The 15,698-nt window shown below is 36.2% G+C and overlaps 1 protein-coding gene across 10 annotated transcripts in view; it reads left to right on the forward strand.

Moving 5' to 3' along the window:
- SIPA1L2 (signal induced proliferation associated 1 like 2) overlaps positions 1-15,698 on the forward strand; it is a 215,484-nt gene that overhangs the window by 61,308 nt on the left and 138,478 nt on the right. For 8 of the 10 annotated variants that reach the window (XM_067535855.1, XM_067535858.1, XM_067535857.1 and 5 more), the window contains one exon: positions 1,420-1,493. The gene's annotated coding sequence lies outside the window, so the exon portion shown is untranslated. Of the gene's footprint in view, positions 1-1,400; positions 1,494-9,764; positions 10,262-15,698 lie in introns of those variants that run through there. The other 2 variants (XM_067535856.1, XM_067535859.1) reach the window with 2 other exon arrangements.

A 15,698-nucleotide genomic window follows, 5' to 3' on the forward strand; every position in this document is an offset into this window, starting at 1 on the left:
GTTCTAACAAAAACAACAAGAGTTCTGTAGCACTTTAAAGACTAACAAATTTAATTTCTGCAGGCATAAGCTTTCGTGGGCTGTAACCCACTTCGCCAGATCTAAGGAATAGAAATCAGATTGGAGGTATATATACACATCTAAGGGTAAGGAACAACAATGGGGAAGTTAGGTATGAGCAAAATCCATTCAGTTAGAGTAGTTGAGGCCTATTCACAACTATTGATTAGGAGGTGAGAATGTGTGAACATTGACAATTACTTCTTGTTATGAGAGAACCATTCCAAGTCCCTATTTAGACCAAATTTGATTGTGTCAAGTTTACAAATGAGTTCCAACTCTGCAGTTTCTCTTTGAAGTCTGTTTTTGAAGTTTTTTTTGTAGAAGTATAGCAACTTTCAAGTCAGCTACAGAATGTCCGGGGAGGTTGAAGTGCTCTCCGATTGGTTTATGGATTTTACCATTTTTTATGTCTGATTTGTGTCCATTTATTCTTTTGCATAGGGACAGTCCAGTTTGGCCAATGTACATGGCAGAGGGGCGTTGCTGGCACATGATGGCATATATTACATTAGTAGATGTGCAGGTGAATGAGCTTCTTATGGTGTGGCTGATGTGGTTAGGACCTGTGATGGTGTCACTAGAGTCGATGTGTGGGCAGAGCTGGCAACAGGGTTTGTTGCAAGGGTATGTTCCTGGATTAGTGATCTTCTTGTATGGTGTACGGTTGCTGGTGAGTATTTGCTTCAAGTTGGGGGGCTGTCTGTAAGCAAGGATAGGTCTGCCTCCCACAGCTTGAGTGAGTGAGGGATCATCTGCTAGGTTAGCTTGTAGATCCTTAATGATGTGCTGGAGAGATTTTAGTTGGGGGCTATAGATGATGGCCAGTGGTGTTCGGTTGTTTTCTTTGTTGGGTCTGTCCTGTAGTAGTTGACTTCTGGGTACCCATCTGGCTCTGTCAATTTGTTTCTTCATCTCTACAGGTAGGTATTGTAGTTTTAAGAATGTTTTATGGAGATCCTGTAAATGTTTGTCTCTGTTTGAGGAATTGGAGCAAATCTGGTTGTAAGTACTAGAATGTACAGAATTAATTTTTTTCATTAATATCTCAACAAATTGCTTTTTGTCTCTAGGAATCAAAGTTAAATTGCTTGACATTTTGTAGGCAGGAATAATTACCACATGTTGTAGCATATTAATTATACCCAAGAGGGTGTAGCCGTAAGTCATATAGGATTTGAAACACAGTTGTGCTTAGTTTTCTTCAGTCAGTGCTATGTTTCCATATTTGTGTGTAGATTGTTTTATGTTAAATAGTTAGTTTAAGATATAGAATACTGTTTTTATTGATGCCTGCTACTGATATAAATGTTTAGAGTACCTTCACCTTAAAAATAAAGTTTCTCATTTGACTTCCAGGTTCCTCTGCATTTTCCCCATATCAGTGAACAGGAAGGTGAGAAAACATACTTTTAGAACCATTGCAACCAAAGGTAAGCATACCTGTTAATCTGTTGACGGTAATGATTTCACAACCATGCTATCTAAATGAATGATGTTGCATGCGCCAATATAATTTTCGAATTGTTTGGAAAACCCTTAGTCACCTTTTTAAAAGGTAAAAATCTCTGCAAAAGAAATGCATGCACATGTGTATCTACATTTGTGCATGGCAATGGGTTATTGTGCATGAAAATATAAATTTGTGAATGCAAGTAACCAATCATCTAAATGTGAAAATAGATAATTTTTTTTTCTTTTTTCTTTGGCACTTGGAACTTTAGGCTGTAGTTTTGGAAAGTTTGGCCACTGGTCTAATTTTGACTTACTGTGCTATAAACGGAAGTTTGTTTTGGGTTATAAAATTTGTTGGTAAATTCTTTGATAATTCTCTTCCCTGTTCAATAAAGGAGACAGCTATAAAATTAAAGATTTAAGGGTTTTTTTGGTCACTGAAGAAGTTAAAACCATTTTTGGGCTAGATTTTAAACTGTCATCATTTGATTAGGTAAGGCTTAATATACAGCTCTACCATATTCTAAAAGTGCTTTTTAAAAAAAAAAAAAAAAAGAGGGATCCTGAATTTATTCTCACTCAATGAGTTTCTTATCGAATGTACTTGGTTTTGCAAATAAAAATGTTTTTCTAACAGTCAGCACTGAAGACTCAGCTGGATTTTGAAACTGGATTCTTTCCTTCTCATATATCATTTCTAGAAATGGCCTCAATGACACCTGTGCAGTGTCATTGCTTTCCATGGGTTTACACTGATGTACCTAGAACTTTGTAAACAATCCTGTTTATGCCTCAGAGAGAACAGAATCCAGCTCTTGCTTTCTTACTAATACTAGATTTGGATTCTGAGTATTAATGGATAATAAGCAATGAAAACATAATTTATTAATTACAATTAAAACATTTCAAAATATACCAGGAATTGATCTGTGGAGTAAAAGTTCTGTTTGCAGAGTAGTCAGTAATATTTTGTCAATGTTTTCATAAGGGGCTTCCACAGAAAAATTCCCTTGTGATTAAACCCTGTGTTGAGGGGAGGAGGAGTTTTGTGCAAAACCATAGCCAAAGAGGGAGGCATGGTACAAGGTCAACTTACATTAAGCAGCAGCACTTACTAGAAAGGTTTCTGAAAAATATATTCAGTTTGACGGTATAGCAAAGTGTTCATTTTGGGGACTGTTGGAATTTTCCACAGAGATTTTGTTGCTTTATTCCAATACTCTGATCAACTCCAAAGGCAAAAAATCAGAAGTATTTATGAGCGACAGGGATAAATCTTCTCAAGTAGAGATGACTTAACGGTAAACAGGGAGACATGAAAATCATCTCAGCTTTCCATTTTACTGGGTGGAAAAGATTCAAGAAAGGGTTCCTGAGACCCCCCCCTTCAGTACATCACTGATATATTAACCTTTTACAGTAGAATCAAAATTTTTAATTTTAATTTTTAAGAATCAAACATACCTGTCTTCAAAATTCATTCCACAAGGCCAGATCCTGCAGGGTTCAAGCCCCCTCTGCTCCCCTTGAAGCCAGTGGTTTTTAATTTCCAGCTAACAAATTGGACTATTTTCAATTGAATGCCAAAAACAATCTTGTATGGCCCAGTGCTTCCTTTGTTAGGAGCTAACTGTTGAAGTTGTGCTGATGCCAATGATGGAGCATGAACAAGGAAATACTTCTCTGCTAAATGGAAAAGAAGAAAAGTGGTAAGGAAGATGCTTCATTTTCAAGGTTCAAAGAGGATATTACAAATATGAAGATATTACAAAAGGAGATGAAATAACGTGTGTGTGTGTGTGTGTGTGTGTGTGTGTGTGTGTGTGTGTGTGTGTGTGTGTGTGTGTGTGTGTGTGTGTGTGTGTGTGTGTGTGTGTGTGTGTGTGTGTGTGTGTGTGTGAGAGCCATATCTATCTGACAACATCCTTTGCATATCTTCTATTTTGCCAAACTAGAATTCCCTCCTATTTATTTTAACCTTAATATTTTTCTTTCTTTCCTTTCATATGATGTATTTTTAAACTTGAATGCTTAAGATTTGATATAACAAAGTTTTTTTCAGCTACTGTTTTCTTAATGCTGAACAACTCTGACTGAAATTTTGATGGGTATGGTTAAAACATCAAATGGGGTCATTTGATTGTGTAATTATAGGCACAGTTAAAACTTGTTGAAATTTGTAATTCTGCAGCTTGACTTTACTAAAGATTGTAAAGGTCTGAGTGCAGTAGCTTTTATGGGGCATTATTGCCAAATCTCATACTGAAGAATGATTGCATTCTTAGTGTGATGGCTAGGTCAAAAATGAAATTATAATTTTGGTGACTTTGCAGATCTTCAGCTGGGATAAGTGGCTGTTCCTTGGAAAAAAACTGACATGACCAAAAATTTGAAAGCAGCACCAGTATATTGAAAAATGGTTTTCTTTATAAAAACTAATTAGACTGCCTCTGCAAAATCTTAGGAAACTGCAGTTGCCAGATAATTGTGACATGCAGATATTTGCTGTGAAGGAATTAAAGGTAATGCAGTCACTTTGTTTCTGTGGTTCTTTACTGTGTAAACTCCTTGATCTGGTCCAAATCCAGTGCAATGGATTGTTTTATAACTCTCTAGCACACAGCTCTAGTTAAGTAGAACTTCATGCTGGCTGAACACAACATCTGATTACCATCTGGTCATCAAATACTCCCTGCAGCACAATAGAGAAATGACTGCTTCATTAAAGAGTGTACTCCCCTGTGTCTTTCTCCCTGAATAAGCACTTCTTTAGAAAATATTTCCTTATGGGAATGATTGGAAAAACTTTTCACTTTAGTAGGATTTTAGACACCTTTTGACTAAATTCTTCCCCATTGTAACTCCTTTGACTTCCCTGGAGTTGACAGTACAGTACACGGGATAAATTTTGTCATTTAACATTCTCTTTTAAAAAAAACATCTGTGATGCATGAGGTTAACTGAAATGATAATGTGTAACAATACTTGCAAAGTTTCAGATAGTAATAGTATTCCTGTTTCTCTTCAGAACTGGATTTGTTGGAAACTTGGGGTTTTGATATGGCAATACCAAGATATGGAATTTGTACACTTTGTATATTTGAGCATACAATGCTGATATGCACTGAGTTACTTATAGACAAAATGTAGGAAGTTTATCACTTTCTTGGTGGTTTCGCAAAATATTTTTTGTAGATTTTGTTTTTTAAAATTAAATTTGTAATGTATATAGGATTAGGAAATACACACAGTCTGTGGCTTGTATGTGTGTATATATCTGTGCATAATAAGTATGAGATACAGTACTTGATAATGTGATATATTTTATTTTAACAGATAATCATGTGAGATTCCCATATCTTGTGGTGGAAGAGATAATGGGGACACAGAAGAAGTGTAGTTCTGGGAGAACAGTACTTGAGTGCTGGGGAATGGAGAACAGTAGAGCTTTCCCTCTGCTTTTAGTAGTGGAGGCAAAGTTGTGCCTTCCCCTGATTTTTAACTCATGCAGACTACCAGAAAGAGGCAGGGGATAATTCCTATCTTTTCAGTAGTATTGAGCACCTGTTTACCTTATGTTTGAGAATGGATGACTGAATAGCCCAAGAGCAGTCTAAGGCCAAAAATATATCAAGTTTGTATGAAAATCAAAGATAAATGGTATAAAAAACATCTGTAGGTTTAAGACTAAACATTGGTTCAGATAGGTAGCCCATAACCTTACAGTTACTTTAGGAATGAGTGAGAAAACAAAATGCTGACATTTTAAAAATATATTTGTATCAATCTTTGAGGGTCTTCCCATCTTCCCCTTAGCATTGAAAGGTCTCAAAAGTTAAGTCTCCAGTATTTGCATTTCTTCCCTCTTTTTCACTCCTGGCAGTCTTTGAAATACCCCCTTCCATTTTCCCTCCCCTCTTCTTCTAAATGAGTACTCATTTTATATTAAAGATGAAGTGTAGATTTTAATTCTACATGTCATTTTAAGTAGTATTCCTGTTTGAGTCATCCTGACTGTAGCATTACATTTACACTTTTCTGTTTTCATAAATGTTTTCTTTTCCCTGTTTCTTTGTGAACAGTGCCCCTTCCCTTCACCCGCAAGCACACACAGAAGAAATTGTACATTTTCATTACTTTCAATTTGTAATGAATAAAGAATAAAAAAAAATTAAGAAAAAATATTTATTTTTATTTCATTAATATTTTGGTCAGTTTTGAGAGTATTGTGGTCAAGGTAGGAAATTCAGATTATTAAAACATTTCATTTTATTAAGTAGAATGGTTTAAACTTTGATGGACTCGTATGTATGCGTATTGAAAAGGTTTTTCTGGTCATAAGGCCAGATTATTTTAGTAAATAAGAGAAGGATTTCCCAACAAGTGTAGACCTTAGAGAAATTGACATATGAATAGATCTGAAAGCACCCAAAGTAGTGAAGTATAAAAGTTGTACAATATTCATTTTCCTAAATGAATAACGAGAGGGCTACAGTCATATCAAAAGCAGCCTAGTTTCCTTTTGATTGGGGGCAGGGACTGTTTGTTCTGTTTGTACAGTGAGTCCTGATCCATGAGTGGGACTCCTTCACACTGCCCTGATACAAATTATTAATAAAAGAAGATACACATAGTATAGTGGAAGTTGTAATCAGGAGAACAAACTAAGAAAGCACAGTTGGATGAAATATTCAGTAAGGAACTTGTTGAGACATCACAATTGGAACCAGTGGAAATAATGCCTATGGGAACAAAGACATCCTTTGCTCTTGTCAGTGCTCCTTTTATTACTCTTTCTGGAAGCCAAATATCTATCGAGCCCTTCAGCCTATCCTTGATATTATGTATTTTGCCTTTGAGGCATAGGCAGGTGAACTGTAGGTGCAGACTGAGAACAGATTGGAGATGAAGAGTATACAGACCAGTAATCAGGAAAAAAGGAGCATAAGAGAGTCACCAGAAAGAAAGAAAGAAAAGAGAAACAAGACATCTTGAACAGTGATTCCAATACATCTGTGATCCAGATACAAATAAAAGGGTGGTGTACTGTTTGGGGTGTTTTTTTGTTTTGTTTTGTTTTTTGTTTTTTTTGTGAGTTCAAGGAGAGCTATTGCAATGATTTAGATTAATTAAAGGGGATTTTCTGTTTGATTGTAATTCATGTGAGAACAAATATCAATGAAATATTTGAGATAATTAATTACTTCAGGTATCTGAGGATAGAACTGAAGACTGGCACAATAAAGTATCCTTGGAGGTTGCTTCTATTTTGTGCGAGAATGGTATGTGGTGAGTTGGTGGGATAAATTAGAAAAGAAAGTTATGCTGTTGGGTGGGGGCAGACTTTTCTTTGGTTCTCATCCCCCCCCCTCCCCCCTCCGTTCCTCCCCCTGAAATATATGGTAGAAAATAGAACACATAATATGGGGTGAAAAGGGGACTTAAATGAGTGGAGATGAACTGAAAATGGTGCAGGAAAAGACACTTCACAAGAAAGAAAATTGAAACTAGAGCATAGTCAGAAAGAGAAAATGGAACAAAAGCTAGGCACAAGATTCATATTTTTTAAAAATGAATGTATAGAAACTTGATTGACAATATATTTCAAAAACACAGCTGTCTTTATTTAATATTTAATCCTTCAAACTGCAGGGACCTCTAAGGTGCGATGGCCCCAGGTATATTTCATTTTGACTAGTAATCTTAGTCTTCAGACTAATAGGTATCAGGTAACTTTTGCAGACTGTGGCTCCTTAGTTTAGCCTAGAAGTTTCATGAGGTGGGGAACATCTTGTCACGGTGAGAATGGATGGAGTAACTGTACCACTCTGAGTGTAGTATGTCTCATTAAACTTGCTGCTTTCTAGAGTTTTTTCATTACCTACAGAAATGTCTAAGCATTTGTCTTCTATAAATTTTAGTCCTAAAATATTGATAATATGATACAGATGACCTTTTGTTATATTTGGTCTTTTCTTGGTTAGCCTGTCACATCCAGTCCCTATCTAAAAAATGCAGACAGTTTAAAATAATCTCTTGGAAGCTGACCTGATCTGGTTATTAACCCAGCACGCTCTGCATCCTCTCTGTTTGCAAAGGGGGAGGGAAAGGTCTGGTTTCAAAAATAGCAGTCCCACAAGTACTTCATCTATTCTTAAGAGCCCTACCAGTCAATGAGGTAAACATTTTTTGCTATGAACAGTGCTAAATAGTTTATACTATCTCAGTTTCTTTTATAGCTGATGAAATTCAGATTTTTTTTCCTGTTTGTCATTTAGGCTAGTAACCTGATCCAGAGCCCAGTACAGTTATTTTTCTCTTCTGAATGAACTGCATATTCTGATATCAATTTTTTTAAGATGCCAGGTCTCTTCATACCCCTGTATAATTTTAAACTGTTTTGATTATGTCCACAGTTGTTCTTTCAGAGCTTGTCAGTGAGTGGAGGAAAATATGATATGGAGGCAGAGGAATCATTCTTTGAAATCTTCCAATTCCTTTTTTCTTAATTTAATCTCCTCTGCCCTCCTTAAAGCACGCAAGATTAACTACTCAGGGCAGCTTCATTGTTGGGGGGAGGGGGACTACATGCCAACAGATGCTGGTGATCAAAGACCAACGCTGCCTAACACACCCTTGCACTAGAATATAAACTCGATTTTTGCCAGATATTCTTGCTAGGAGACTCGGTGAACTGGAGCAGATATTATCACTTTCTGCCATTTCTTGCCAAGTATATCAACTAACTAGCAACCTTATTAGAGAATAGAAGGATTTAGCTTTCTCTCTATGAAATCCTGCCACTTATCACTGCTCTCTTGAATGTCCTAGAAAAGGGATCTTCATTATCATTGTTAATGATTGTTGCCAGTTAAGTTTGAGTGACATTTGAACTGTCAATCTACTTCTACTTTTGGCTTGCCTTTATTTATTAATTGCTTTCAAAGTATAGTTCACTTCATTTTCTGATTGCTAGCTATATTGAATTTTCCTGCAGCATATCATGCTTAGAAATTACATGTAAAGGGGTTAATCTTTAAATCACTTATCACTTTAAATCACTGCAACAGTAGTTTTCTGGAAGGGAAGGTTTTCTTTCTAAATGCTTTTTGCTCATTTTAGAATTTAGCATTTGTAAGTGGATTCCTGCAGCCCCTGCTGTTTTTTCCCTTTTAGTAGTCATTTACTTGGAATTTCTGTGGTCATAGTAGACTGTAGGTTGTTTCAAAACAATTGATATTCTATGAAGCAGATAAACTGATGTCATGGTCTGGTTCTTTCACCTTACATATGCTAATTAGTAATTATTAGATTACATTTGGCAGTTGGTAGCTTTGTTTGAGGAGGAGGAAGAGCGTGGCTTATATAACAGCTGTATGCAGTTCAGCTAACTCAGTCTTGTGAGCAGCCAGAATTTATGATACTCTAGATTTAGCAAGGTAATCTTGTGTCTATTATTTTCTATTTATTGATAGAGGTTGACCTTGAGACAGTGTTCTTTACACTACATGGCAGAAATTAGTTTAAAGGCGTTCCCTTTATTTCTTTGAGGAACATATTCGTGTATGCAAACATTATAAATTTTAGGTGGCTGCTAGCGGTGTTGGCACTAATAGTGGGATTAGAATGAAATTCCATTTTGTCAAATTCTTTTGTATTCTGGCATGGGATTATTACAGCAGTGGTGAGTTTTTAGGGCTGAATCTTCATACCTAAGGTTAATGAAGTGATGCAGTAGAAAATTAAAGCAAACTTTAATCTGTCAGGTTTTCATTTGTATTTTGTATAGTGCTTGTTGTGTTTTTTATGGTGGAAAATAGTTCTTTAAATGAGTATGTGCTGTAATTTTTTTGAAAATATAAAGGTTATGCTAAGCTTTGCAAATTCAGATTATATATTATATATATTATAGATGCCAAATGTTTTATTAAATGTTAATATAATTTTGATCTTGAACCTCCTTGCTTTAATTTTTGTTTGCATGTGCATATTAACAAGAAACAAAACATTTCATGCACAGTGTATTTTACTATGAATTTTGTGCACATCACAACTAGCAGTTCTATACTAATTTAATATGAATTAATTGTTGAAAAGGTCCATTTTGTCAATATGATAAAATAATACTTGGGTACACTTAAACAAATACACCCATGTTATGCATCAGAACAATATTACACTTGTCAGTGCAACAGCTGTGAGTCTAGGGAAAACAAAAGATATATATGTTATAAAAGGGATCATATTTCTGAAACAAAACATAAGAATTTATATATACATCAACGCTGTTATGGTACTGAGTATATGTAGTACTCTATGTACAAATAACTTTTTAAAATAAAGTAACTTTTATCTTTTGGTCTAAGGAGATTGTCTTAAGAAGGAGTTGTAATATGAGAATGAACAAAGGTACCTATTTTTAGGAAGACCCTGCAGAAATATTTCTCATAAGTAAAATTCCAGCAAATGTGCTGGAGAGACGGAGACTGTGATTTGCACCAGGTCGCACAGGATTTAGACGTGGTTTTTTTTGTGTGTGTGTATGTATGTATAGATTGTGGCATTTTAGAACTTTCGGAGAACGAAGAGTTTGACCTCGTGGATACCCTATTTCTAACCTCCTTTCTTTGGGAAGCTCCAACTGGTTAATTTAAAATTATTTCATCTTTGGATCTACCTCTTTAGTGGTGAATGAAGTATTATTGTCACTTAATTGAACTAATGGGCTTTTTATTCTTATTCTCAGGTAAGCGTCACCTCTGGTTGTGGGCTACAAACGTAACGGCTTTTCATTGTCTTCAAGACTTATGCTGAAGAACCCTCAGCTCACTCTGTTTTAATGGGCTTGTATGCATAATACAATGTTGTTATCCCCCTGGGACAGAAACATTAAGCCTTTTCTTCCTCCCTGTTTCCCATTAGGTTTTTAATCTCAGAAATGATGAATAGCAATACAGAACCCTACCATCCCTCACAGATAATCATAATCTGTCATGTTAGTTGTGGAGAATGTTTAGCCAAGATGGTCAGAGGGGAGAAAAAAAGTGAGGGAGTGGAAGTCTGGAATTAGGTGTAAGCAGTAGTTATACTTGTTCAACCATCTAATCCCATGCAAAGCTTCTTTATCGTCTTACAGTTTGATAGTTAATTTACTTTCTGAGCAATTAAACTAGATTTAATATTGTAATTTGATTATTTTGGGTACTTTTATTACCACTAGCAGTGTCAGATTGTTCTAAAAAGTTGATACTGTCTCTTTGTATGCCTTAGTAACTGTATGGATTTGGATGAACATTGCATCTTTCTCTTTGGCCTTGACTCAGACTGTTATCTCCTTGGTGATCTGCTTCCCCATGCCAGCAACTCCCCTAGATGTGTTAGATATGTTGTTCAATAAAGCTTAACTATACTTTAAAAAAAGTTATTGGCCAGTTTACAGAAATAAAGCTTACAATGAAGCATGTACATCCTAGATGAATATGATGGAAAGCACAATCTATGTTCAAGTTACAAAATATTGTAATATTACCAGGATTCATAGCACGGTAGAAGCTTTTCTAGTATCTGACAGTTCAAAGCTGTGTTGATTGTCTTCCTGTGAGCACTACAGAGTCATATGGCTCCTAGAAAAATGTCCCTGATTGAGAAGGGGGGGGGGAGAGAATGGAGATGTATATGTATACTTATGTTCTTTTGTGTGTGTTCCCATCCACACTTTCAGTTGTTGATCCTTTCATGTGGATATGGAAATGTCTGCCTTCCGTAACCTAACTGTGATATGAAACCTGTTCATTAACAGAATCAAATAATATTTGTTTCTGATATCTGTTTATGCTAAAAAAAAAAGTCTCTTCCACTTAATCACATGTGTGATTACTTGCATAGATACTCTGAAGTAGAACTGGTTGGAACATTTTGGTTGAAATGAAATTTTGGTGAAATATATTGAAATATTTCAGACATACGTGTTTTCATACAACTTTCCTCAATAAGGTTTGAGATTGAAAGACTTTCTCACATTCTCTCTAACATGGCAGGTTAGGGCACTGGAATGGGAGTGTCCCAGGTTCAAATCCCTGCTATGCCTAATGTGGAATGATTTTGGATGAAAACTCTGCTCTGAGTTAGGCAGAGCTGCGATTTGAACCTGTCTTCCACACACCATCCCAGGCCAGCACTCTCTTATTCTTTTTGTGAATTTTTTTGTGAAAACATTTTTGTTCCAACGTTGAACAAAAATAAATTTCAAAAGTTGCTGCCGAATTGCCGTCCTCCAGTCACATCTACTCTGAAGGTATTCATTTCTTGCATAACCCACACTTCTGTACTATTGCCTTACTTGTCTATCCATTCCATCTTGTATTTCAGCTTCTATCTTAGACCTCACATTCTGCATATCACATCTAAATTAACTGTAACATGGCCAAAATTAAACTATTTATGTCTCCTCTCGAACTCTCCCCACAACTGCATTCTGTTATTCTTTGCAACAACACTATTGTCTCTAAAACTGAGACATGTAATCTAAGGGTCATCTTTGACGCTCCCTCCTCTTCTACACAATGTCCAAAATTTTGCACAACTAACATTTTTGCTTTGTTCCTAACTATCTCCTATCTTAATTGCTGTGACCTCTCTTTCACAAACATTTCCCTCTCACCCTCCTTAAAGGTCATTTAAAATACAGATTATTTCCAGGCTTCGCTCTCTTATCAAGCCACCTCCCTGTTTTAATCATTTCCTTGGCTTTGGTTCCCATTTCATAACATTTTAAGTTTCTCTTCTTCACCTTTAAGGTTCTTCACACCTTCCCTGTTGTTTCTGTTCTTATGTTATCACATTACTCTTCCAACGATGCCAGCCTTGTACTCTCGTTTTTCTGCCAGTACTACAAACCTCTCCATTCTGCCCTTTATGCATAGAATGTTGTTACCATCCTCTTCAGTTCCTGTCTCATGATTCCCTTCTGCTGTAATACGTACAAGAATCTAGGCCAGGTGGTGGAGCAGTTTTTACTTTAAAAAACAACAACAACAACAAAAAACTTTCATTGATCTAGAACTATCAAATTGTGCAATAACTAAACCATATAATCACATGATCTTATTTTCATTGTCCTTTTTCCTTCCTCCTTTTCTTTGTCAAAATTAAAAACATAAGAATGGCCATATTGGGTCAGACCAATGGTCCACCTAGCTCAGTATCCTGTCTTCCAACAGTGGCCAATGCCAGGTGCTTCAGAGGGAATCAACAGAACAAGTAATCATCAAGTGATTTATCCCCTGTTGCCTATTCTCGGCTTTTGGCACAGAGAGGCTAGGGACACTTCAGAGCATGGTTTTGCATCCCTGCCCATCCTGACTAATAGCCATTGATGGACCTATTCACCATGAATTCATCTAGGTTTTTTTAAACTCTGTTCTAGTCTTGGCCCTCACAATATCCTCTGGCAAGGAGTTCCACAGGCTCTGTGTAGTGTGAAGAAATATTTCCTTTTGTTTGTTTTAAACCTGTTGCCTATTAATTTCATTTGGTGACCCCTAGTTCTTGTGTTATGAGAAGGAGTAAATAACATTACCTTATTTACTTTCTCCTCACCAGTTACGATTTTATAGACCTCTATCATATCCCCCCTTAGTTGTCTCTTTTCCAAGCTGAAAAGTCCCAGTTTTATTAATCTCTCTTCATATGGAAGCTGTTCCATATCCCTAATCATTTTAGTTGCCCTCTTCTGTATCTTTTCTAATCCCAATATATCTTTTTTAACATGGGGTGACCAGATCTGCATGCAGTATTCAAGATGTGGGCATACCATGAATTTATAAATAGGCAATATATTTTCTGTCTTATCTATCCCTTTTCTTATGATTCCCAGCATTGTGTTAGCTTTTTTGACTGCTGCTGAACATTGAGTGGATGTTTTCAGAGAACTATCCACAATGACTTCAACATCTTTCTTGAGTGATAACAGCTAATTTAGACCCCATCATTTTATGTGTGGGGTTGGGAGTATGTTTTCCAATGTGCATTACCTTGAATTTATCAACATTGAATTACATCTGTCATTTTGTTGCTCAGTTTTGTTAGTCACCCAGTTTTGTGAGATCCCTTTGTAATACTTCGCAGTCTGCTTTGGACTTACCTGTCTTGAGTAGTTTTGTATCATCTGCAAATTTTGCCATCTCACTGTGTACCCCTTTTTTCAGATCATTTATGTTGTACTGGTCCCAGTACAGATCCTTGGGGGACACCACTATTTACTTCCCTCCATTCTGAAAACTGACCATTTATTTCTACCCTTTAACCAATTACTGGTGCATTAGAGGGCGTTCCCTCTTATCCCATGACAACTTATGTTGCTTAAGAGCCTTTGGTGAGGGACCTTGTCAAAGACTTTCTGAAAATCTAAGTACACTATATCCATCTATTATGTCTTGTTATCAAATTAGATTGTAAACTCTTCAGGATAGGGACTGAAATCTATTTGTGTATGTATACATTATGTGATGGGAACTTTTGGGTGATGTCACAACACAAATAATAGAAAGCACAGACTTAGAATTGTCACTGCTTATTCAGCAGGTAAATTGCATATCTGACAAGCAGGATGCTGTCTGTCTTTTATTTTATTTTTTTAATAAAAACCTAAACTTTATTCTTAGTGATTACATCAAAATAACAGACTCAACTCCCTGTAGTAAATTTGTCCTGAATCCACCTTTGGCAGACTGTTTCAGGGTAGAAAGACATTGACTGCCTTGTACTCCCTTTCTGTTTTGGATAATTTTTCTTCGCTGCTACTATAATTCTCCAGTTTTCCACAAAGCTGCTTTTCTCAAACTTTGATGTTAATGTGTACTATTTCCTAGTTACTACAGAACTGTCTCTAGGGCTTGCATGGAGTTCAGTGGAAATAGTGCCTTTTTTGTTGGGCTGAAGCACAGTGTGTTCTTATTTTCCTGCTATCCAACTATGTTCCGTGCATATTGACTCACATTATTATACTGGTCCCAATTTGAAGCACACGAGCAAATGCTGATGAATTACAAGTGTCAGAACTATTGATCACATACCAATGGATTACGTAAAATTTGTTTATATGAAAGCATTAAATAATCAATCTCCATTTTTCCAGGCTAGATGGAAAGTCAGAAATATTGGCACTGATATCTCTTTAAAAGTCCTAGGTTTATTGAAATGGAATACAGAAGAAATGAAAAATTATTTATCAGTTTGAACAAGTATCATTCGTTCAACTCAAAGATTTTTGTTTGAATGCTAAATGTAAAAAAGAATTGCATAATAGTGTTACTCAACAGTAAACAGTAGATAACAGTTGTTTCTCTGCAGGCCATTTTTAACTTAATCTGGAATTTTTCTTGTCTAATTAGAAAGGTAATTCTAATAACCTCTTAGCACTGTTGTCAACCTTAAACCACATATTTAATTGATACTTAACTCCTTCTCAAACAGATGGATGGGAAGTGGCTGAGCCTTGGTTTCACCCCCTAATAAATCAGCAAGTTCAGCTGAGGTAATGTGGGTGGGCAACAGTAATTGCTGCTGGTAGGGACTAGTAGGAAACTACTGTCCTCTTGGAGCAGAAGAGGAGCAGGAAGGAACCATTTCTTTGAGGCACAATTCCTCTCTTTTGTAGTTCCTCAGTGAGAACACCAGTGCACTGCCCCTTAAATGAAATTAGTTATAAAATCATAATCTAGCACTTGGCTTGCTTCCCATTTGTGTGTTTTTCCTGCAATAGGGAGAATTTCATAAAATCTCATATGTGACTTTTTAAATCAGAAAAATTGCTAAGGGCAGGTTTATTACCCGAAAGGCAGCATTTTGGGTGTACCTTTAAAAAAACCTCTTTTTCTGCATAGGAGACCACCACTTTGGAATCCGGCTTGCTATTCCTTGTTATATTCTTGCAAATATAGCCACATTTTCCTTTGACAACTGGAGAAATTGTCTTGAAATGAACGATAGGTTTGCTCTATATTGCTTCAAGCCATTTTCAGGTTCTTAAGTAAGGAAAAGAGAGTTCTAGTTCCAGTTGTTTCTTTAGTAAACTCAATTTTCCAGTAAGATATGCCTAAGTCAGGGGGCGGTCTGCCCTGGGGCTGCGGAGTGTATTCTGAAAGGGGCATGTGAAGCTTTTAGGGGGAAAAAAAACCAAACAA

This window comes from Emydura macquarii, unplaced genomic scaffold (assembly GCF_026122565.2).
Source record: "Emydura macquarii macquarii isolate MOO-44397 ecotype Brisbane River unplaced genomic scaffold, CSIRO-AGI_Emac_v2 contig_3517, whole genome shotgun sequence".
NCBI classification, from domain to species: domain Eukaryota; kingdom Metazoa; phylum Chordata; order Testudines; family Chelidae; genus Emydura; species Emydura macquarii.